Raw genomic sequence first — 23,780 nt, forward strand, 5'->3', positions numbered from 1 at the left:
CCAACGTACGCTTACCCCCTGTCTCTGTTCCTATCTATCATGGCGAGCCCAGTAAATGGGTCTCATTTTACCAATTGTTTTCCTCCATCATAAAGGATAATCAAACACTCACCAAAGCTCAAAAGCTAATTTATTTGAAATCTTCCCTCCGCGGAGAACCCTTAAATTTAATTGATTCGCTTGACGTAACTAACGAAAACTTTGATCTCGCTATTGACATACTCGAAAAGAAGTACGACAACAGTCTTGCTATTATCAATTCTCACATCAATCTTATCATAGATTTCCCTACACTCACAAGGAGCAACTATCGGTCACTAAGTGATTTTACAAACGATTTAAAAAGAAATATTGACTCCCTAAAGGCTCTACAAGTTCCCGTCGAATCGTGGGATTATCTCTTAATTAATTTAATAACAAGAAAGCTCGATTTTGCCACCAAACGATATTATGGGGAAAGAAGAGATAGAAATTACACTCCCACAATTGTCGAACTTTTTGAGATCCTCAATGAACGCTGCAACATTCTCGCAGACCTCACAAATATTCCTGAATCAAAAAGGGACAAATCACACGCTAAATCTAACTCCACTTCTCTTCTCTCAAATACATCTCCACCTCTCTCCTCTAGTAATCATATCAAATGCAATTACTGTAATAATTCAGCGCACAAAATATATTCTTGTAGGCAATTTGCTGCCCTCTCTCACTCAGAAAAATATAATTTTTTAAAATCGCGACACATGTGCTCTAATTGTCTTGGTACAAAACACACTCATGCTCAGTGTACTTCTCGCGGTTGTTTTATTTGTTCTAAAAACCATCACACCCTTCTGCACCAAAACTCGTATGCAGAAAACACTAAACGTACTCGTTCTTCTCACGCTTCTCACCCCGAAGATAATCGCAATGCAAGCACACATGTAAATTCTGCTAGATTTACGCCCTATGCACAAACCGATCAACAGAATAGTAACAGAAATACACGTTATAATGCTTCTCGTTTTAATAATGCAAATTCGCAAGCACAAGTTGCTGATGTTCGCAGTCTCTCACACCGCACCACAAATGTCATAAATTCCGCTAACTCACTCCACGCAAATATTGCTCAGCCATCTTCTTTTAATGACTCTCAAGAAGATGAATGTAACCCTAACGTAGCTCTAACCGTTACAAATAAACCTTTTACACACTCTTCGACTCTTTTACCCACCGCTCAAGTAACTTTAATTGACAAATCTGGAAATGCCATATTTGCTAAGGCAATCCTTGACTCTGGTAGTCAAAATTCTTTTATAACGGAAAATCTCGCTAATAAAATTAATCCCGAAATTTCTGGCAATGAACTAAAAGTTTGTGGCATTGCCCAAAGTTCTCTCACTTCGAAATCAATGGCAAAAATCATGCTTTACACACCTGGTTTCGAACGTAATGTCAATTTAAACTGTGCAATAATTCCAAAGATTTCTTGCCAGCTACCGCAATTAGATATCAACCCTGATTTTCTTAAAATTCCAAAAGATCTCAGCCTGGCTGATAAATATTTTTATATGGAATCAAATATTGAAATTCTGATAGGAGCAGATGCTTACTACGAAATCCTCTTACCGGGTATCGTAAAATTAGGAAAAAATCTACCCACACTCTTCAATACAATATTTGGATGGGTAATCGCCGGTAATATTCCAAACGCAGCCCATTCTAAACAACAAAACATTTCTTTATTTTCTCACTCTACAAATGTGTATTTTGACAAAATCAATTTAACCCATAAAACACCATCCGAGAATTTGAATATTGACGAATCATTTCCTATCCCAAGAAAACGTCTAAAATCTCATTTTAAAAGGCATTAACAAAAATGAAAATATTTCTTCCCTTTTTAGGAAACACAGTTCAATAACCGACCTTACCCTCAAAATATTACCGCTAGCATTGTATAACTAGACAATGCCTCTATCTACTCAAGTACCCAAGTCACCCGCACTTTCACTTGTTGACAATAAATTTGAAAAATAAAAACACCACAACAGTTCACTCAGGGCAAAACGCCTATAATTTATGACACATTTACAGTTACCCGCGACAACTGATTTGTAAATTTAGGTCAAAACCCTTTTGTACAAAATAGTATATACACTAAGAAAAATGAAAAAAAAAAAACAAGTTTTGTTTATTATTGTAAAGAATTATCTCTTGATTTTTCGCAATTTATTTGTAAATATAATTTTTAAATAACTCACAACTGAAGATAAAGTTTCCCATAATCTCTTCTTCTCTCAAGCAAATTTACTAAAAACCGCACTCTCTCTCTCCCTCTCTCGCTCTCTCTCTCTCTTTCGATCTCTCTCTCCCAATCGCTATCTCTCTCCATCGCTCTCTCTTTCTCTATCTTGCTCTTAACATTTATTTTTCCTCCTCTGGCGCGGGGGGCAATTTATGTTAGATTTTCTAACATAAAGCTAATTATCATTTCTACTTATATAAGAATCTTAATAAAATTCGTCGAATCATTGATAATTTCAAACGAACACATCTGCCCTTTGTAGCTTCCAAAATTAACCAATTCCGAGAAAACATTTGCTTGTCCCGTGGCCTCCCATTTCAGTCGGCGATACAAGGACCCGTGCACTACGAAAACATTCTAGGTTAAGATATATCCGGTTCCCAGGGTTTGGATCGAAATTAAGAACAATTCTTTCAACTTGACAATGTGTGAAGCTGTCTTGCTGTCGGATTTATGTATCCTTAAACCAATAAAGGCCTTTGTCGTTACTGGACTAAATTAAACCTTCTGTTTATTTCTGAACGTAAATTAGACACGCATAGGACATTGATGAATGAGTTCCACTTCCTTTTGGGGACCCAAAGGAAAAAGGAATCCTTATGCCTAACTCGTTTTTAGTCTCTCGTCTCTCAACCACTGATTCGTCAACTACCGAGCTAATCGGTCGCGTCTCTCGCTCAACTCTGAAAGTGTTCACGTCTCGTATTTTCCTATCGCATTACACGGTTTTTCACGCGAATCTTCTCTCACTTGTTACTAATCACATGTTTCACTCTTAAATCGCGGTTCACTTTACTGTCAATTGCACATAGCAAATTTATGTATGTTTTTTTGTTGTAGTAAAAACAATAATAATTATTTTGTACGATACTTGTAAATATTAGTGTTTGTGTTAAATAAACTAATTATCTCACACGTATTTTAATCATTTCAACACCGATTTACACCTTGCTTCGACTCGACAAAGAATATCAGAGTCTAATTATATCAACCACTATAGAAGCTGGTTCCCCTCTTGTGTGAAGGACAGGAGATATTCACCAGGTCCTTTTACCACAGGTGAAGCGTCCTACACACACAGCATCACGACAAAAGCAGGAACGAGAGCTATTCGAGCTAGTTTTTCAAAGGAGAACACTACTGGAAGCCAGGACGAGGTTTGATCGCAGCCAAGGATAGCAGGAAACGGGTCTTGTGTGAGGACATTTTCAGTTCACCAGGAAAAGGTCAGTCTCATTTGTTTGGACATGAATGTATGGGTTTTTCGCATTAAATTCCACATAAAAAATTGAATAACATAATCAATAATATCAGAAAAGCTTCATCAAACTTAAATAGAGTTGTTCCTAATAACTCCTAATAGTTAAATGTTAATAAAAACTTTCAATTGAAAACCAAAAGGAAATAAGATTCCCATTTGTAAATGTTATGTTTTAAGAATAATAAGAAATAGCAAATATTAAGCATTGATTGCCTTTTAAATAAAATAAAAAATATTTTGATTATAATTGTAACCCATATGTGTATTTTTTTTACTCTTTTCTTTTCTATCCCGATTAGGAACCATTAAGAAATATTTAGAATCCACGAAAGTAAGTAATTAATTTATAATTCGCCCTGAGATTGAAAACATATTGATATGTGATCTGGTTAATTAATTGGATTAGTATTAATACATTGATTAAATTAAGTGACATATAAGAAGATTATCTCATATCAATAATCAAGATCACATCAACTGTCGTCCAACGTGGAAAGCATGTAAAGTATTTCTAGTGGCAAATTTGAAGGATAGAAAGAGTAAAGCCGGTATTTGAAAATTTATATGCCTGTGGTAAAAAGTGAGATACTTACATTTGATAACATAAAATTTTAGATCTCTTTAGGTACAAATTTTACATGACTGATTTAATATTTTATTTTTACGATATTTACATTTGATATATTTATTGACAATTTATAATATTTGGGTAAAAAAAAGTCGTCTTGGTAACATACTAGTAAAATTTCATATTTGGCGGGGATAATACTTCTTGAAAACAAATGTCTGTGACAAGAAGCCAAAGCAAGGACAACAAAAAACAAAAAGAACATTCAGACCAAGAAGATATTTTAGACACGACAATCATGGCATCAGAACAGCAAGAATTATCAGGAATAGATAAACTATTACAACTGATGCAACTCCAGTCACAAAAACTGGATGACAATCAAAGAGAAACAAAACAAGCAATGGATGAAGCAAAAAGGACAATGGATAAAAATCAGGAAGAAACACAACGAAAAATGGATGAAACACAACAAAAATTGGATCAAAAAATGGATGAAACAAAAAGAATAATGCAAGAAAATCAGAAGGAAACAAAACAAGCCATAGAAGAGAACAACAAGAAAATGGAGGAACGCATAGAAAAGTATGAAATGAAAATTCAAGATAAAATAAAGGAGTTAATGAATGGCCAGAAAAAGGAACTAGAAAATTTGGAAAATAAGTTGGAAAATGCTATTCAAGTAGACAGAGAAGAAGTGGAAAAAAGAATCACAGAAATAGAAAAACAAGTCACCGAAAACCGGACGCAACAAAATGTCAGAGAAAGAAGAGAAATGGTTATACATAGCACAGATGACGTGAAGATAAGGTTTGGCGGGGATGTAAGAAGATTACACCCAGTGCCGTTCATAAATAGCCTGAAAAAGAAAATACAACACATCGGAAATTTCGATACAGCAAAAGAAACTATCAGAAACCATCTCAAATATGAAGCAAGCCTATGGTTCGATAGTAAAGAAGAAGAATTCGGCAATTGGCAACAATTTGAACAAAAATTTTTGAATTATTTCTGGGGAAAGGTCCAACAATTGGAAATTAACAAGGAATTGCAAAATGGGAAATACAATGATAGGATGGGTGTATCAGAAAGGACATATGCTTTGCAAATTTACAATAATGCAAAACATTTACAATATAATTACTCATCGGAACAATTAGTCGAACTGATTGCAAGACATTTCGAGGAAACGCTGGAAGACCATATCACATTGCAAAATTACAAAGACATAGATAGTTTATGCCAATTCCTACAAATAAGAGAATCACGTCTAAGAGAAAGAAAATCAAGAAGGTCGCGAGAAGATTACAGGCCCCGAGAAACACAAGATTACAGAGGTAGAAATCAAAATAGGAGGGACTATACAAGACGAGATTTTAATCCCAGAAGGGAAAACGAAAATAGAGACAACGGAAGAGGAAATTATGAACAAAGAAATAGGCAATGGAATGAGGACAGAAATCGAGAAGACCAGAATAGTAACACCACACGCTCAAATCAAGAAAACAGAAATAATGGTAGACAAAATGAACAGGGATATCGAGAAAACCGAAACAGATCCGACAGACCAAGAGAAAATAGAAGAGAAGTAAATAATACCCAGACAGATGAATATGACGGAGAGAGACATTATGACGAAAATATAAACAACGATGAGCAACCGGCGTCTTTTCACGACGGCGCTCACTAAAAACCAAAAATCAAACAGGAATCTTTTGTCACCCCAAGGAGTTTATTAAATTGGCAGGAAACAACGAAAAGAAAAATGGAGTTAATTTAAAATTTGTGGATGGATTTATCAACGAGAAACCAATTAAAATTATGATAGACACTGGATCTGAAATAACATTGGTCAACAGAAAACTAATAGAAGAAGTTAACTTAACAAATTTAATTTATAAAATACCTAGGGTAAATTTAGTGGGCGCAAACAAACGGACATTGGCAACTATAAATGAAGGCATACGAGTAATGGTACGACTGGGCAAGAATATGTATGCACTACAATGTGTAATAATGCCAAACATGTCACATGACATGATAGTAGGAGTGGACGAATTGGCAGAAAAACATGTAGTGATAGATTTTAAAAATAATACGATGAAACTAACAGAAGAAAAAGAAAAAGAACAGGACAAGGAACATGAGAAACAAAATACGGACGAATCAGGTAAAGAACAAACAGTGGAAATGAATTTGGCAGCGAAGCAAGGACAAAGAAGAAAAAGGAGAAAAGGTCAGAAAAAGATAAAAGAAAATGAAACCTGTGGCTCCTCAAAAGAAGAGTTGAGCCCAGAAGAAGAAAATTTGAGAGTATCAGAAACAAAGGAAACCTGGGATTCCTCAAAAGAAGAGACGGGCTCAGGAGAAGAAGAAATAAAACTAAAAAATGAAAGTGAAAAGAATATGATTGAAACAGTGGTATTTGAAGAGGAGGTATATGCAAACGAGGATGCAGAATGCACGGTAAACATGTGTGAAGAATCTGAGAAAAAAGACAGAAAATTGATATGTGGAGAAGGGAAAGAAAAAGAATTGCGTTTGATGTTAAGAAACTACGAAAATTTGATCAATGAGGAAAACAGAGTGGCTAAAAAGTACGAACATTCATTTGAGGTGAAAAACTTGGGAAATTTTCGATCAAAGACTTACCCGATTCCATACAAGTATCGACAAGAGGTGAAAGAAGAAATAAATAAAATGTTGGAAGATCAAATCATCGAAAGATGTGATTCACCGTATGTTAACCCGATTGTGATAGTAAAGAAAAGCAGTGGAGAATTGAGATTATGTTTAGATGCCAGGAATATCAACCAGCACACTGTATCACAATATGAATCACCTCTAAACATCGAGGCCATTTTTGGAAGAATCACCGGGTCACACATATTTTCGAAAATTGACTTAAAACACAGTTTTTGGTTGATACCGTTAGCTGAAAAGTGTAGAAACTACACCGCTTTTTCTATTGATGGTATTGTCTACCGGTTTAAGGTAGTGCCGTTTGGATTGCAGAGTGCTTGTGCTGCACTCGTCCGAGCTCTACATACCATTTTGAATCGCCACGAAGATTTCATAGTTCATTATATCGATGATTTATTAATTTTTTCACAAGATACTCAGAGTCATCTGAAACACATAGAAATAATTCTGGAAGAATTGGACACAGTGGGATTGAAATTAAACATTGAAAAATGTCAATTTTTTCAAAAAGAAGTCATTTATTTGGGTTTTCAATTGGACACCAAAACAGTAAGATTATCCGAAGACAGAGTCAAGCTCATAGATGAATACCCAAGACCAACGAATTTGAAAACATTGAGAGGTTTTCTTGGCACGATTAATTATTTTAAAAAACTGATTCCCGATTTGAGCCAAAAGGAAATCCCTCTGATAAAGTTGCTTAAAAAAGGAGTAAAATGGAATTGGAAAGAAGAACAGGAGGAAGCTTTCGAAACATTAAAACGAGAATTCGCAAAAGGAACGAAAATATACCACCCCATTTACAATTTACCTTTTATACTCCGAACTGATGCGTCCATACAAAAATTTGCAGGAGTTCTGTCTCAAATACAAAACGACCAAGAAGTGCCGATATGTTTTATATCGCGAGTGACTAAAACACATGAGAGAAAATATAGTGTTACAGAATTGGAGTTTGCCAGTGTACTATATTGCGTAAACAAATTGAGGTTTTACTTATTGGGAGCAAAATTCACAATCGAAACAGACCATGCAGCTTTAGTACATATCATGAAGAATAGATTAGTAAATAATAGGATACATAGAGGCATTCTATTATTACAGGAGTATGATTTTGAGTTCCGATATATAAAAGGAAAAGACAACATAATAGCCGACGCTCTAACACGGGATGAGGACACGGGAAAAAAGGAAACAATTACTCTACAGGTAGGACTAAATAGATTAATACAAGAAGAAGGGATATATTCGTTAAATGAGATAAGGACAAACCAAGAAGACCTAGAGGAAAGAGAGAAAAGAAGAGCGGAAGTAGAAAATGACATATATTTTAAGAGAATAGACGGAAAGGAACTATATTTAGTGACACAGACATTGGCCGAAAAGATAATAAAGAAATTACATGAGGACAATGGGCATATCGGTAGCAGAAAAGTTTGGCTCGTTTTTAGGGAAAATTACATCAGCCGACAGGATTACCGCATTGCAAAGGAAATTACCCAGAAGTGCGATGTATGTCAAAAATATAAGAGTCGGAATTTCAAAAACGAAAATGTTGCCAAAAATATTGAAGCCCGAAACAAACTAGACATTGTAGCAATAGATATGTTAAGCGATCTAATTATGACCACTAAAAGGAACAAACATATTCTGGTAATGGTGGATGTGTTTTCATAATACGTAAAATTATATAGTTGCCGCACCACAAAGGGGGAGGAAATATTAAGAAAAATCGACAATTTTATAGCCATAGTAGGAACACCAAAAAATATTCTACTGGACAATGCAACGTATTTCCGAAATGATCGTTTCAAGGGACAACTTCGAGAACGAGGAATAGAGACAAATTTTGTCAGCATCAGGCATCCACAGAGTAATCCTTCGGAACGATTCATACAGGAAGTGACGAAATTTCTTCGCATTGCAACAGATGGTCAACATCGCCACTGGGACAGGAAAATGGCGGAAATAGAAAGGTATCTAAATACAATTCCGAGCACAGTAACAAAAGAGACCCCAGAATACATCATGAAGGGTGTACTGCCGATAAGGCCATGGGAAGACCAAGAGCCAAAAGAATATCAACAGGTGATTGAAACCGTACAGAGAAGATTACGGCGAAGCAACGAAAAATATATCCAAAGACAGGAACAAAATAGAAAAAGAAGACCAGTGACTTTCCAAAAGGGTGAAAAAGTACTCGTGAGGGCATTACGAGTATCAAATCTTCCTGGGGGCATTTGCGCAAAGTTGATGCCTGTTTTCGAAAGCCCGTACATCGTGAATAATGAAAATGGGATAAATAGTTATGAGTTGAGGCACAGGAACTCGGAAAAGATCCGAGGAATTTATAATATTCACGATGTATACAAATATCACGAATAAAAGACAGAATTACATGAAGTAGATAGTAAGTTAGAATATAAGACGTAGATTAAAGTAAGGAAATATACAGGGAGTTGGTTTTGCCTCGAGAAAATTTATTTAAAAATGCAGATAAATTTTATCGAACACAAGGCGGGGATTTGTTATATTTCTATTTGATATGAAAATTAAATTTTGATAATTATAAACAAAATTCAATTTAATATAAAATATTTTCAATTTTCTCAACCACGGGTATATAAATTTAAAACAACCTGTATACAACAAATTGTTATATGTAATTTTAAGAAGTGATTAGAATAAGCGTACGAAACTCGGAACAATGTGCGTAGAATAAACAAAGTGAATGACGCGTACCATTATCGTTTCTTCGCGGAAGGTCGATCATTAGCCTATGCTAAATAAAACTAAGTGAAATAGATGATAGTTCATTATCGTTTTTCGCGGAAGGTTTCGATTATTAGCCTATGCTGAATAAGACTCATTTGAAAGAGAGAATAGGTCATTAAAATTTGTAAATAATAGAAAGTAAGTTTAGAATGGGAATTAAATATTTTCTTTTGAAATCCATTAAGCATATTTAGAAAGATTAAAAATTGGTTTTGGGGAATACTGCGAATGAGAGTTGGTGGTGGAAGATTGATTTGTGAATCTGGAAGGGATATTAAAAAGTAGGTGAATGAATGACAAAGTGAGATCAGAATGTTTTGAGCTGTCGATAAGTGAAGTCGAGTAGTAGACGGTAGTGTACGGAGAGTGAGAAAGCCGGTATAGTTCCGTGAGTGTGGAGTATCTATCGTGGAACGAGAAGTAGGCCAGGTCGAGAGTAAAAGAACCTCCTTGAGCCAAGAGTGTCCCGGTAGCTGATAGCAGTTTCGAAAAAGGTAGAACACAGCATCACGACAAAAGCAGGAACGAGAGCTATTCGAGCTAGTTTTTCAAAGGAGAACACTACTGGAAGCCAGGACGAGGTTTGATCGCAGCCAAGGATAGCAGGAAACGGGTCTTGTGTGAGGACATTTTCAGTTCACCAGGAAAAGGTCAGTCTCATTTGTTTGGACATGAATGTATGGGTTTTTCGCATTAAATTCCACATAAAAAATTGAATAACATAATCAATAATATCAGAAAAGCTTCATCAAACTTAAATAGAGTTGTTCCTAATAACTCCTAATAGTTAAATGTTAATAAAAACTTTCAATTGAAAACCAAAAGGAAATAAGATTCCCATTTGTAAATGTTATGTTTTAAGAATAATAAGAAATAGCAAATATTAAGCATTGATTGCCTTTTAAATAAAATAAAAAATATTTTGATTATAATTGTAACCCATATGTGTATTTTTTTTACTCTTTTCTTTTCTATCTCGATTAGGAACCATTAAGAAATATTTAGAATCCACGAAAGTAAGTAATTAATTTATAATTCGCCCTGAGATTGAAAACATATTGATATGTGATCTGGTTAATTAATTGGATTAGTATTAATACATTGATTAAATTAAGTGACATATAAGAATATTATCTCATATCAATAATCAAGATCACATCAATACATATTGACAAAAAAGAAAAATAATTGAATTTATGTTAGAAATTTTATTTAGAAAATAGTTCATATTAAATAGTAAATACTTTTTAGGTAACAAAAAATAAAAAACATGTCCATTAATAAAAAAACAGAAATAAATGTAATTATGTTAAAAAAGAAATTTATTAAACCTTGACCAAAACACAGTATTTTTATTGGATTAAAACTTACAATGAACTGCCAAACCATTTAAGAGAATTAAATCTAAATATGTTAAAAAATAAAATTAAGTTGTATTTTGTAATACAATACTACATAGTTACATTAAAATGAAATATTTATATAATATACATTTATTACGTAAATTAAAAAAAATAAATGTAACTAAATTTTATAATGATAAGATATGAGCAATCCCGCGAAGAAAATCTAAAATAGGTCTATTTGGATCATTATTAAAAACAGTCACTATTCTATTTTCTCTTCCAATTGTTTTTTTTTTCTATGTTTTGGTGCAGGTTCTCCACGAAGTACATATTCCACTTGATAATCGGTTTGTTGTTGTTCTTTTTGAAATTGTGAAATTATTCTGTACACTCCAACATGTGTCGGGATTTTGGCGTGTTGGGATTCTTGCGTGTTGAGATTTTGGCTTGTCGGGATTCTGGATTCTGGCCTGTCGGGATTTTGGCCGTCGGGATTTTGACAGTCGGGATTTGGCTGTCGGGACAAGAATGCGACATATGTAGAAGACTTGATTAGATAAAATCGTCGACTTTCAATTAGAGGAATTTCAGAAAATATTTTTATGAGTATAGAATCTGTCCACAGTATCGTACACAAATTGGAGTTACATCAAAGTTTCTGTGTAATTGGTTCCTCGCTATTCGTCAGAGGACTAAAAAACCTTGCGTATCGGTTTATCTTTGCAATATTCCACGAAATGTAGACAAAACGGTAATGCCTTATATTGGTCACGAGTCACGACCTAGATTTCTGACGATAAATCTACGTGTGAATATTATCTTATATTATCTTGTCAACATACAATAAGACGAAAACTTAAGATTAGCTTTTACATGGTGTCAATCTTCTGCACGTCTGCACGACAATTATTAATCTCATAATGCCAAAGTAGGAAAAGATCTACAACGAAAGACAGAAGCTTGCAACCCATAGCGCCGATTTATCTTCTCGTGATTTTCACATCTTTGAGCCACTTAAAAAGGCGCTAAAAAGTAATTGTTTTCAGTCGGAAAAATAAGTATAAACTGTTATAAAGGAATTTAGGAGCTTGGAGGCGTAAGGGCTAACCCGAAAAATGGTAATTTCAAAAACAGTCTCATCTTCCTCACATACTTTGAAAGAATGCGTCTTTATATTATAACAGCATGTTTCGCCATTCATACTCCTAAAATTTCGTAATAAATAATATATCAATCCATTCATGTCAGAAACTGAACTGCATACTCGTCTAGAAGGGTAAGGGCGAACCCAGAGGCTTTCGTTGCGTTTCCGTTCAAGGTTCGCCCCTTCTTCTCTGTTAACGCGCCGGTGTTTCTGTAATTCTGTAGCTTAGTAGCTTTAATTGGTGAGATACAGAAGACGAAGAAACCGTAGATGATGAAAATAAAATTGAATTCAATTGAAGCTTTATTTGTGAATTTTATTAAAAATACTAGGGATGTTTATTTTCATAGAATAAAAAGTATTAAACCTCTTTTTTATTTCATAAAAACTTGCAAAATCCTCGTTAAGTTTTTAAGATCTACCAGAAGGATTTCCATACCGCAGGAAAATATTAGGGTGTAATTTGCATAATAGTCGAGTCTTTGTAAATTTCTGACTGATCGCAAGTTGGATTTCAACCTGAGCTACAATATGCTAAAGTATTACGTCTGAACTGCACTCTTGTACGGAATGGAAGGAAGGACGTTACAGGCCAGCTCTATTAACAAACTTTAAATCTTTGAAATGTGGTTCTGCGCCGAATGCCTTGAATATCATGGACAGAAAGTCAGAAATGAGGAGTATTAAAAAGAACCGGCCTCCAGGATAGGGAACTTTTTGATTATGTAAAAAATAAGGATACTGCATACTTAGGGCACATATTACGAGGAGAATGATACATTTTTTAGCAACTGATACTCGAAGCAAAAGATAGAGGGTAAGAGTGGTCTAGGACGTAAAGACGCCATGGATGTCAATTTACAGGAATCCACAGCTACGAAATGCTTCTCAATGCTACCAAAAACAGAGTAATTAATTCTGAGTATCTGATATCTTCCAAGTTTGATGTCCCCTGTGGTAAAGTTACTACTGAAAGTCATTCATAACCGAATATATCATAAACTGGACATAGACATTAATGATACGCAGTTTGGGTTTCGCAAAGGCCTGGGAACTCGTGAAGCTCTTTTTTCACTTAACATACTTATACAAAGGTGCCTGGATGTCAATCAAGATATATATGCGTGTTCGATTGACTATAATAAAGCATTCGACAAAGTACGACATGAACAATTAATGCATGTCCTGGAATCAAAGAAGCTGGACTACAATGACCTCAGGATTATATCGAATTTATACTATAAACAACGAGCAAAAGTACGTGTTAACGACCAGCTGTCAGAGGAAATTGAAATCAGACGTGGAGTGAGACAGGGATGCGTGTTGTCGCCAATTCTTTTTAATGCCTACTCGAAAGAGATCTTGAAAAAGCTCTTGAGGGTGAAACAGCTGGAATAAAGGTAAATGGAGTTCCCATTAACAACATTAGATATGCGGACACTGCCATCTTAGCTGAAAATATTGGGAATATTTAGAGGCTGGTGACCAGAATAGCAGAGTTTGGACAAGAATACGGGCTAACAATGAATGTCAAGAAGATAAAGTTTATGAGAATATCGAAAACTCAAAGAAATAACGAAAATCTCTTCATAAACGGATCCAATATCGAACGAGTCGACCAATATGCATACCTTGGAACAATCATCAACTCCACAGGAGATTACTTACAGAAAATCAAAATCAGAATAGAAAAGGCTAGAGCAAATTTTAACAAAATGTGAAAAGTGCTCTGCACAAAAGATTTGAAGTTGGAGCTAAGAGTTAGGTTGGCTAGGTGCTACGTTTTCTCGACTTTGTTTTATGAAATGGAAGCTTGGACCTTGAATGCTGCATCAATGAAAAAACTAGAATCATTCGAGCTGTGGGTGTACAGAAGAATTCTGAAAATATAGTAGACAGAACACGTCACAAACAAAGAGGTTCTGAGAAAGATAAATAAAGAAATGAAAATCCTAAATACCATCAAAACAAGAAAATTGGAATATCTCGGACATATTACACGTGGAGAGAGATACAGCTTGCTCTAATTGATTATGCAGGGAAAGATTCAAGGAAAAAAAGCTAGGGAGACGCAGAATATCGTGGCTGCGCAACCTGAGAGAGTGGTATGGATGTACATCAAATGGACTTTTTAGAGCAGCTGTCTCTAAAATACGAATAGCTATGATGATTGCCGACCTTTGCGGCGGAGATGGTACTTAAAGAAGAAGAATATCTTACAAGATAAGACAATGTACGTTGGACGCCTACGCAGGAATGCATGCCCCTAATTTGAAGCTTAGAAATCGAAAAAGCGACCATGATAGGTGAATGGCAAATTTTGGTCATTTTTTATATTTTCGAGGTCGCTAAATCCGAATATGAAGTTTATTTTTATCCAGAATTGGTGGAAAATATTCAAAAATCAAATTTTATGCAAAAATTCGAAAAATCAATTTTGATGATTTTTCTTATTTACCTCCCTTTATGTTTGGTCTCTGTAAATATTTCCTTTTGAAAATTTTACTGTGTCATCTTTGAAGAATTTAGATAACAACGTGATCTCCGATCAACGGTGTCCGATATGTTTAAACAAATTAGAAGAGGAGTTGTTAATTGTTAAATAATTTGTCGTCGGATTTCGTTAGTTTCATGTTTACTTAACACGTTGTCGGACAGTGCGTCAAATGTATAAGCAATTGTTGCGGGAATAGGGAAAAAATGCACCGTCTATAGACGTTGTGTCACATTACTTCAATGGAAATTAGACGTATATAGCCGTTTTGTCCGCCAACGTGTTAAAAAAGTTAGGTGACAAAATTTTTAGTTTACAATTTTAATCAACAGCAATAAAACACATATAATGAAGAAGTTTTTTGTAAAATTTCAAGTCAAAATATGCAATAGAAAAAAAGTTATGTGACTTTATAGACAAGTAGCGCTCCCCAAAAAAAAAACGCTTATTCCTCGAGATACTGACCACGGTGTGGTGAATGGCTAATTTTTATTATACTTTATGTTTTTCGTGCTGATAGAAACGAAAATGAGGTTTATTTTGAATTTTAGATGGAGAAACATTGTCAAAATCGCAATTTTACCCTAAAAATAAAAAAAATTAAATCACGTTTTTCTTAAAATTAAAAGCTGCACCATTTTTTTTTTCTATAAAACATTTTGTTCTTTGTACTCTATATTTTAACATAGACTTGATTAAAAAGCTAAATTTCAAATCTGGTCACTCAATTTTTGCGATTAAACTTTGTAATTCAGGAATCTACACCTTTTACTTTAAACAATTCATAACTTTTATTATAATACGACACAGAGATTGGGGTGTGCCCCTCGTTTATAATGTCACATAACTTTTTTCCTATTGCATGATTTGACTTAAAATTTTCCAGAAAACTTCTTCATGAACCATATTTTATTGCTGTGTTTGTTAAAATTATAAACTAAAAATTTGTCACTCAACTTTTTTAAGTAAACATGAAATTAACGAAATCTGACGACAAAATGTTTAAAAATTAACAACTCCTTTTTTAAGTCGTTTGAACATGTTGGACTAATCTCATTGTTATCTAAATACTTCGAAGATGATACAGTAAAATTTTCAAAAGGAAATATTTACAGCGACAAAAGATACAGCGAGGTAAAGTTGCAAAATCATCAAAATTGATTTCTCGCATTTTTGCATAAAATTTGATTTTTTAACATGTTCCACTTACTCCTGGTAAAAATAAATTTCATATTCGGATTTAGCGACCCAGAAAACATACAGAATGACCGAAATTGGTCATTCACCTTAAAGTTGATTTTCGTGGTCGGTATAACGTAATTTTAGGGGTTGCTGCCGCTCGCCTATAAGAAGGAGAGGTTATTATTATTATTACTAGAAATGTTAGTATTTTACCTGAAATTTTATCTTTCGTTGGTTCAAACGTTTGATTTTTTTGTTGTTTAACTAATCCGAATGCGGCAAATTGTAAATATCAAGTTAACTATCTACTCTCGTGATGTTTTAATAGAGTTATGTATATTTTATTCCGTTTTGTTTTTTATTTGGTTTTCTGTATTCGGCTTTAAATGTAAATTGACCTCTTCATAAAATAGTAAAATACTAAAAACGAACTTACAAACATTTCAAACGTTATCAAGGATCTCTTGAGTGTGGCAACCGTGAAAATTAATGGCTCCATAAAAGAAAATCGTAGTTTTTCACTTAATCACAATTGCATGTTAAATTCGGCTTTGGAACTTTTGACCACTTTTATACCTGTGCATTAAAATTTATGTGACAATTGGACACGAAATCACGTAACACTTTTTATTGATATCATCTTAATTTATGAGCAAGGAAATGGCAACAAAAAGAAACCTTTCTTTCACTAGCGGTTGTTTTTAGCTTGATGTGTGTTTTGAGGAAAACCATAATATTTCAAAAGCTAACGAGGTAATTTTTTATACCTAAAGGTATAATTTGTTAATATTTTTAACCAAAATCCTGTTTTTTCTCTTAATTGCGCTGATGTTTTATGTTCCATATCAGGTGTTTTCTTCTTTTAATGACACCTACTTGGTGTATTGTTACCACTAGTATTTGGTTAATGACTATTTTATAACTTTATTTTAATTTACAAAATTTTTTATAAAGTTGTGTGAAAGAGCTAGTGTTGCTCACAAAGCAATACAGTTTTTAAGAAACTGTAATAAATATAAAACACTCTTCATTTGTTTATTTAGACGAAACTTGATGTTTTCATAATACAACGGATTTGGTAAGACGAGATTATAAAATCCATAAAGCCAACCAATCTTGAGGGAAAGAGACATGTAATATTCCATGCGAATAAAAATCATGGTTTTATTGCGATTGAATTTATAAAACTTGCACCAGACCTGTTATGACTTATGGCATTGAATCACGAGAAGACACCAATAAAACCAAAAGCATGCTACGAACGGCCGAAATGAAGACACTAAGAGCAATAGCATGGAAGACAGGAAGAGATAGAATACGAAACAACATAATCAGGGAACAATTTGGCGTGCAAGATGTAGTCAGATGGAGCTATAGGGCAGACAAAGACGAAGAGAATGGTTCAGCCATGTAAAAAGAACGGAGGAGCACATACTACCAAGAATTGCGCTAGAACAGTGTTTCCCAACGTGGGTCCACGCCCCACACGGGGGCAATTTGATTGTTAAGGGGGGCAATTCGTATATGGTCTCGACACGAGCTATGGGCCATTTAAATGCAATGCTAGATTTCTGTGAAAAACATTAAAGTCTCTATTTACTGTTCATATTTCAACTAATAATCGTATTCTTGAGGCTAGTTATCAAATATCTTTATTAATCGCTAAAGCTGCAAAAAGATGACAGAAATGTAAAAGCTTTGCCACTCAGTAACAGTATTGTTAGTAGAAGAATAGACAAATTAGAATATATTGAGAAGCAACGTATCGAAAAGCTGGAAACAAGAAATTTCTTACAGCAAATGGATCAATCTACTTTGAGAGAATGTGAGGTAGTTTTGATAACTTATGTAAGATATATTGAGACAGGGCTTTCTGTTGAAGAAATGTTCTGTAAAAGGTTGGAAAGCACAATAATGAAAAATAAAACATCTTGTGCTACTGATGGTGTTCATAATATGATGGACAAGAAAAATTCTTGCTTAAAATTGATGAAAGATGCGAATCCATAAATGATTCTTGTGAAATGCGTTATTCATAGGGAAAACTTGATAGCTAAAACAAAAATATTCTTGCCTATTTTATATGAAGTACTACATTTCTTAAGAAAGTGTGTTAATGCTATTCAATCTAACGCCAAATCTGAGCGTCTCCTCAAGCTATTTTGTGAAGAACAAAAATGAAGACTACGTGAGATTTTACTTCATACTCAAGGGAACTACTTGAAAAGATTTATGGAACGGTCTAATAGTGTTAGTGACTTTTTATGCAACAAACCTGAAATTAAGTATCTGTTAACATAATCGATTAGTGAGTTATTTAGCCGAAATATTTGAAAAACTAAATATATTAAATAAGCAACCTCAAGGAACAAATAAAACTCTTGTCGATTCAAAAACCAAAAGATTGAACAGTTTCATTGCCTCCAAAAATGTGACATAAGATACCGCTTTACTTCCTTATAGACGGAGAGCTAGAGGCGAGAAATCATCGTCATAAGTAATATGGAGTTTGGCATGTGAAATGTGTCTATTGCACATTGATAACTATGACCCCTTTCAGGCTGACACCTCAGTGGATACAGGAAGTAGCAATAAGGGATGAAAGGGGAAAGTTGGTGCAGTCATTAAATGTTTTCACCTTCTATTTTGTTAAACCTCCATCGATTTGCATGAAAATTGGTGAGTAGTTAGAGCATAACTCAAGAAACAAAACTGATATGGTGCCAACGTGCGCTTTTACCCTGGGGGTGGATGCCACCCCTTCTCGGTGGTGAAAACTATTTTATTAAAAATAACCCCACTAATTGATAGAGGGACAAATTTTAAGCAAAATTTGTTACTTTTAATTATTAAATACTATCAATACTTTTTGAGTTATTAAAGATCAAAGATTTGAATTTTTCGTGAAATAAATGCATGATGTAAAGCGGTTTTTCGTGAATAATTCAAAAAGTGTAAGTTTTATCAAAATAGTTATGATTACCAAAATTGAAGATAATAAAAAATAAAAGAGATTTGTTATTCTAAAAACCTTTGAGAATTAATAAAAAGTGAGTTATAGGTGATGGAATGTATATTTTTTTCGGCTAGTGCCCAAATCTAAGTATTCAAGCTCAAATAATGGAAAACGGTGCATTTTATAAAATATATTTACTGAACACTTGTCAAAGTACTCAAGGATACCTATCAAGTGAGCTCCAGATGAAGTTTATAACATCAAAGCTAAACAAGTGATGATGAAAATAAGAGAACCCTTTCGAGTTTTTAGGAAAAAGTGAGAATTAAAACATACGCTATTTATATATTTATTTTGAAATTTGTTAACAGAATAATTTTTAAAGGAATTTCGGGAATGAAGTTAGGATTATAATTTATTATCAAGTTCGTTTTATTACAATTTAAATATAACAAGTTAAAAATGCGAGCATTATTATAACGAAAACTTTGTTTTTTATGTATTTAAATTCCTAATATGGAAAATTGCTATTATGAAAAGTTATTTAGAATTAAAAATTATGTTTAATGTGCAATTATATCCTACTATTTAAATATTGTGAGCTATAAAGGCACTTTACTGAGCGAATTTCTTGAGCGAAATTCATATTTTTTACACATCGACTAAAATCGATACAATTTTATATAATCTTATGTTTATGATTGCATCTTGGATTTTAGACCGTGCAGATCTTTTTATGAAGAATAATTTTTGTTCGTAAAATTAATAATAAAAGAGGTATAAATGAAAATGATGATTGGTAGGTATCTCTAATTTGAGATAAAAATTAAATATTTTCTTTTTATTAGAAGAATGTAGATAATAGTTACATTATTATAATAATTATTAATTTTTTAATTATAATAATAACAACTATTGCGTATATTAGAACACAGTTTTTAATTCCAAACAATTTTTCGTAGTAACGATAATTTACAACAGTGTGAAAAAAAGGTACTTTAATCTTGAGCGAAATTCATATTTTTTAAAATACCTCCTATAATATAGACAAAATTTGCTATCTGATGATTGGATCGTAGGTTTTAGACGATGCAGAACTTTTTATGAATTATAACTTTATTTCGTAAAATTAAAAATAAAAAGGTGTCCCATAATATATGTGTCCAACTTAAATAGACACACTGTATATTATACAATATAATATACATAATACATAAATCATTGTGTAGAGAGCACCAAAAATTTGTAACCTGCCATTTAGCATTACTTACATTAAAATTAATAAGTAATATTTATTTATTTGATATTTCAATTCTTTTACAGTTTATATGAAGTAATATATTTTTGAAATAATATGAAATTTTCATTAACATTTTTACGTACGGTGTCTCCATTGTACAATTATCTCGCTATTTAAAATTGCTAAAAAATCATAAATTGCTGTCTCGAGATGCAACTTTTCTTTGAGGTCGGTTATCTCGAAGATGGTTTGATATATCGAAATGCCGTTTAAATATTTGGATTCAGGAGACAAACCTACATTGAAATCGGTACATAAGCTCCAGATATTGCAGGGGTGGAAACGCAGGAACGAACGAACGGACTTTGCGAATTTATAAACGAAATCAAAATTTTCGTTGAAAATACTATTTATTTTTCACTTTCGCTGTCACCTTCACTAAAATCGCTATCATAATTATTTTCATCACTTTCGCTATTATGAATGTCATCATCAGCTTGCTCATCATCCATCTCATCGTCTGTTTCATTCTCAAAAATAATATCTCTAACAATCTCTGGTATTTAAGACCCTTCAATTCAGCAAGTTATCTTCAGCAAGTTCCCAACGATTCTGTTCAATAACCAGGTCTGTTGGATTTTTTTTTATAGGCGTTCAACCAAATACTTGTAATGTATCGTGTTAGTAAAAGATGTTGATATAGCTCAGATTGAGATGGATATATTCAACACAAACGCCGACTCCGAAATGACAGTAGCAAGTACCTATATAATAGCGTCAATTTAAGAGCATATGCGTAAAGTTACGAATGATAAAAAGAACATATTATTAATTAAATGTATGTTACTAAAATATTATTTTTATATTATTTCGATATTTAATTGAATTTTTTCTATCGATATAAACTTAGTGGCGGTTCTAGCCAGGGGCAGGGGGGCAGCTTCCCCCCTTCAGTTTTTACAGTACTTTTGTACTATAATTTTCGTTAAAAAGGCACGTTATCTTGTTTATTCACCGGTTGTGTTCCCTTGCCCCCCACTTTTTTTGGTCTAAAACCGCCCCTGTATAAACTGAATATGTACAGAAACTGAGGGTGTCCAATAATGGGCACATTTGACATAATATTCAAATACATTTTTGCTATATTTTATATAAATGTCTTAAAACCATTTTAAAAACTTATATAAATAATATAATAATTAAGCTCCAAATTTTTGGAGCCTAAATATTGAAAAATGTTTGTAGCATAATGTTTAATGGTATCAACTTTTCCGGGAGCTCATTTGATACATATTTCTAAGTACTTTGACAAGTGTTCAGTAAATATATTTTATAAAATGCACCGTTTTCCCGTTATTTGAGCTTGAATACATAGATTTGGGTACTAGCCGAAAAAAAATATACATTCCATCACCTATAACTCACTTTTTATTAATTCTCAAAGGTTTTTCGAATAAGAAATCTTTTATTTTTTATTATCTTCAATTTTGGTAATCATAACTATTTTGAAAAACTTACAGTTTTTGAATTATTTACGAGAAACCGCTTTACATCATGCATTTATTTCACGAAAAATTCAAATCTTTGATCTTTAATAACTCAAAAAGTATTGATTTATTTTAATAATTAGAGGTAATAAATTCTGCTTAAAATTTGTCCCTCTATCGATTAGTGGGGTTATTTTTAATAAAATAGTTTTCACCTCTGAGAAGGGGTGGCATCCACCCCCAGGGTAAAAGCGCACGTTGGCACCATATCAGTTTTATTTCTTGAGGTATGCTCTAACTACTCACCAATTTTCATGTAAATCGATGGAGGTTTATCAAAATAGGAGGTGAAAACCTTTAATGACTGCGTTAACTTTCCCCTTTCATCCCTTATTGCTACTCCCTGTATCCACTGAGGTGTCAGCCTGAAAGGGGTCATAATTATCAACATACAATAGACACATTTCACATGCCAAACTCCATATTACTTATGACGATGATTTCTCGCCTCTAGCTCTTTGACTATTATTGTTAATCATTTGAATGTTCTATACGCTGATTAAAAAAATAATTTCTGATTTAAAGCAAATAATTTTCCAACATGGATGGTGCAGCCAATGCTAGTGGATTTGTCTGATATATCAAATACGCAGTATGAGAAGGTTTTATCAAGAAGAACTCATATAATTGCAAAATGAGGAATCAGTTAAAACTTTATTTATTTTAATATAAAAGGAGCGATAGCATGGTTTTGTGGGAAAACAGAAATCAAAATCAAATACCCAAATTCAACCAAATGTGAAAGAAACCTATGGCTACAATTTTCATCTTCATATTTAGCTGAATGTCGATTTAGTGCTGTAAATGATTTACTGGTAAAAAAGAAATAAGCTGGATTATAACACAACTTGGAGACTTAAGACTAACCAAACTAACTTGCTAACCAAATTGAAACCTAATATAAAATCTCTGTGCATCAAGAATCAAGAGCAAGTATCTCACTAAATTAAAAAATAAATTAATATAGAAAAATTTACATTAAAATTATTTGGAATCTGAATCTTTCATTATATGTTTTGAAAATTTACTTAACTGTTTCGTTAACATTTTCCTAGTGATGTCTTCCTAAAACCTATCATTTAAATTTTAAGTTGAACAATTAGATTTTTTAATATTCAAAATAATTATGTATGTGAATGTTACATAGGGGGGGCATAAGAATTTTTGGAATGGCTAAGGTGGGACATGGCATAAAAAGGTTGGGAAACACTGCGCTAGAAGGAAAACCAGCAGACAAGAGTCCACCGGGGAGACCACCAAAAACATGGAGAGATAGCTGGTAGTCTACTTCTCAAGAAATACTTCAACGTCGGAATTAACTTTCTTCTTCATGTGCCGTGCCCGATTATCGAACGTTGGCTATCAAATTGGCTATAGTAATTTTGTTAACGGCAGCTCGGAAGAGGGATGCAGAGGATCTGTTATACCATTCTCTCAGGTTTTTAAGCCATGACGTTCTCCTTCGACCTGGCCCTCTTCTTCCGTCTACCTTGCCTTGTATTATTAAATGGAGTATATTATATCTCTCTGGGTGTCGCATAACATGGCCAAAATATTCAAGTTTTCGATTTTTAACTGTTCTGACGACTTCTGTGACTTTTCCCATCCGGTGCAAAACAACTTCGTTACGAACTCTATCCACCCAACTTATTCGTAGGATTCTTCGGTATACCCAAATTTCAAAGGCTTCCAATTTCTTGAGAAGAGTATCTGTTAAAGTCCAACCTTCGACACCGTACAACAGAGTAGAGAACACATAACATCTCACTAATCTAATTTTAAGATTCAAAGTAACGTTGTTTCCACATAAAAGTTTCTTTATCTTAAAGAATGCAGCTCTGGCCTTCTCTATACGTATTCTAATTTCTTTGCTCATGTCCCAGTTCTCATTTAGATTACAACCAAGGTAGGTGATACTGTTAGTTCTTTCTAATTGTTCACCATAAGCTGTTACTACTTCCGGTTGTATTGGCGTCTTACTGACAACCATCACCTTGGTCTTTGCGGTGTTTAGCTTGAGTCCATATTCATCACACGTTGTGGTAATCCTATTAATCAGATGTTGAAGTTCTTCATAATTCCTCGCAATTAACACCGTGTCATCCGCATATCTCAAATTATTAATATTGACGCCATTCATTTTGATACCACATTGAGCATTATCCACTGCTTTATTGAAAACAAACTCAGAATAGATGTTAAATATTAGTGGGGACAAAATGCAGCCCTGCCTTACTCCTCTTCGTATTTGAAGTTCTTCAGACGTGTCCCAGCCAA

This window comes from Diabrotica virgifera, chromosome 3 (assembly GCF_917563875.1).
Source record: "Diabrotica virgifera virgifera chromosome 3, PGI_DIABVI_V3a".
NCBI classification, from domain to species: domain Eukaryota; kingdom Metazoa; phylum Arthropoda; class Insecta; order Coleoptera; family Chrysomelidae; genus Diabrotica; species Diabrotica virgifera.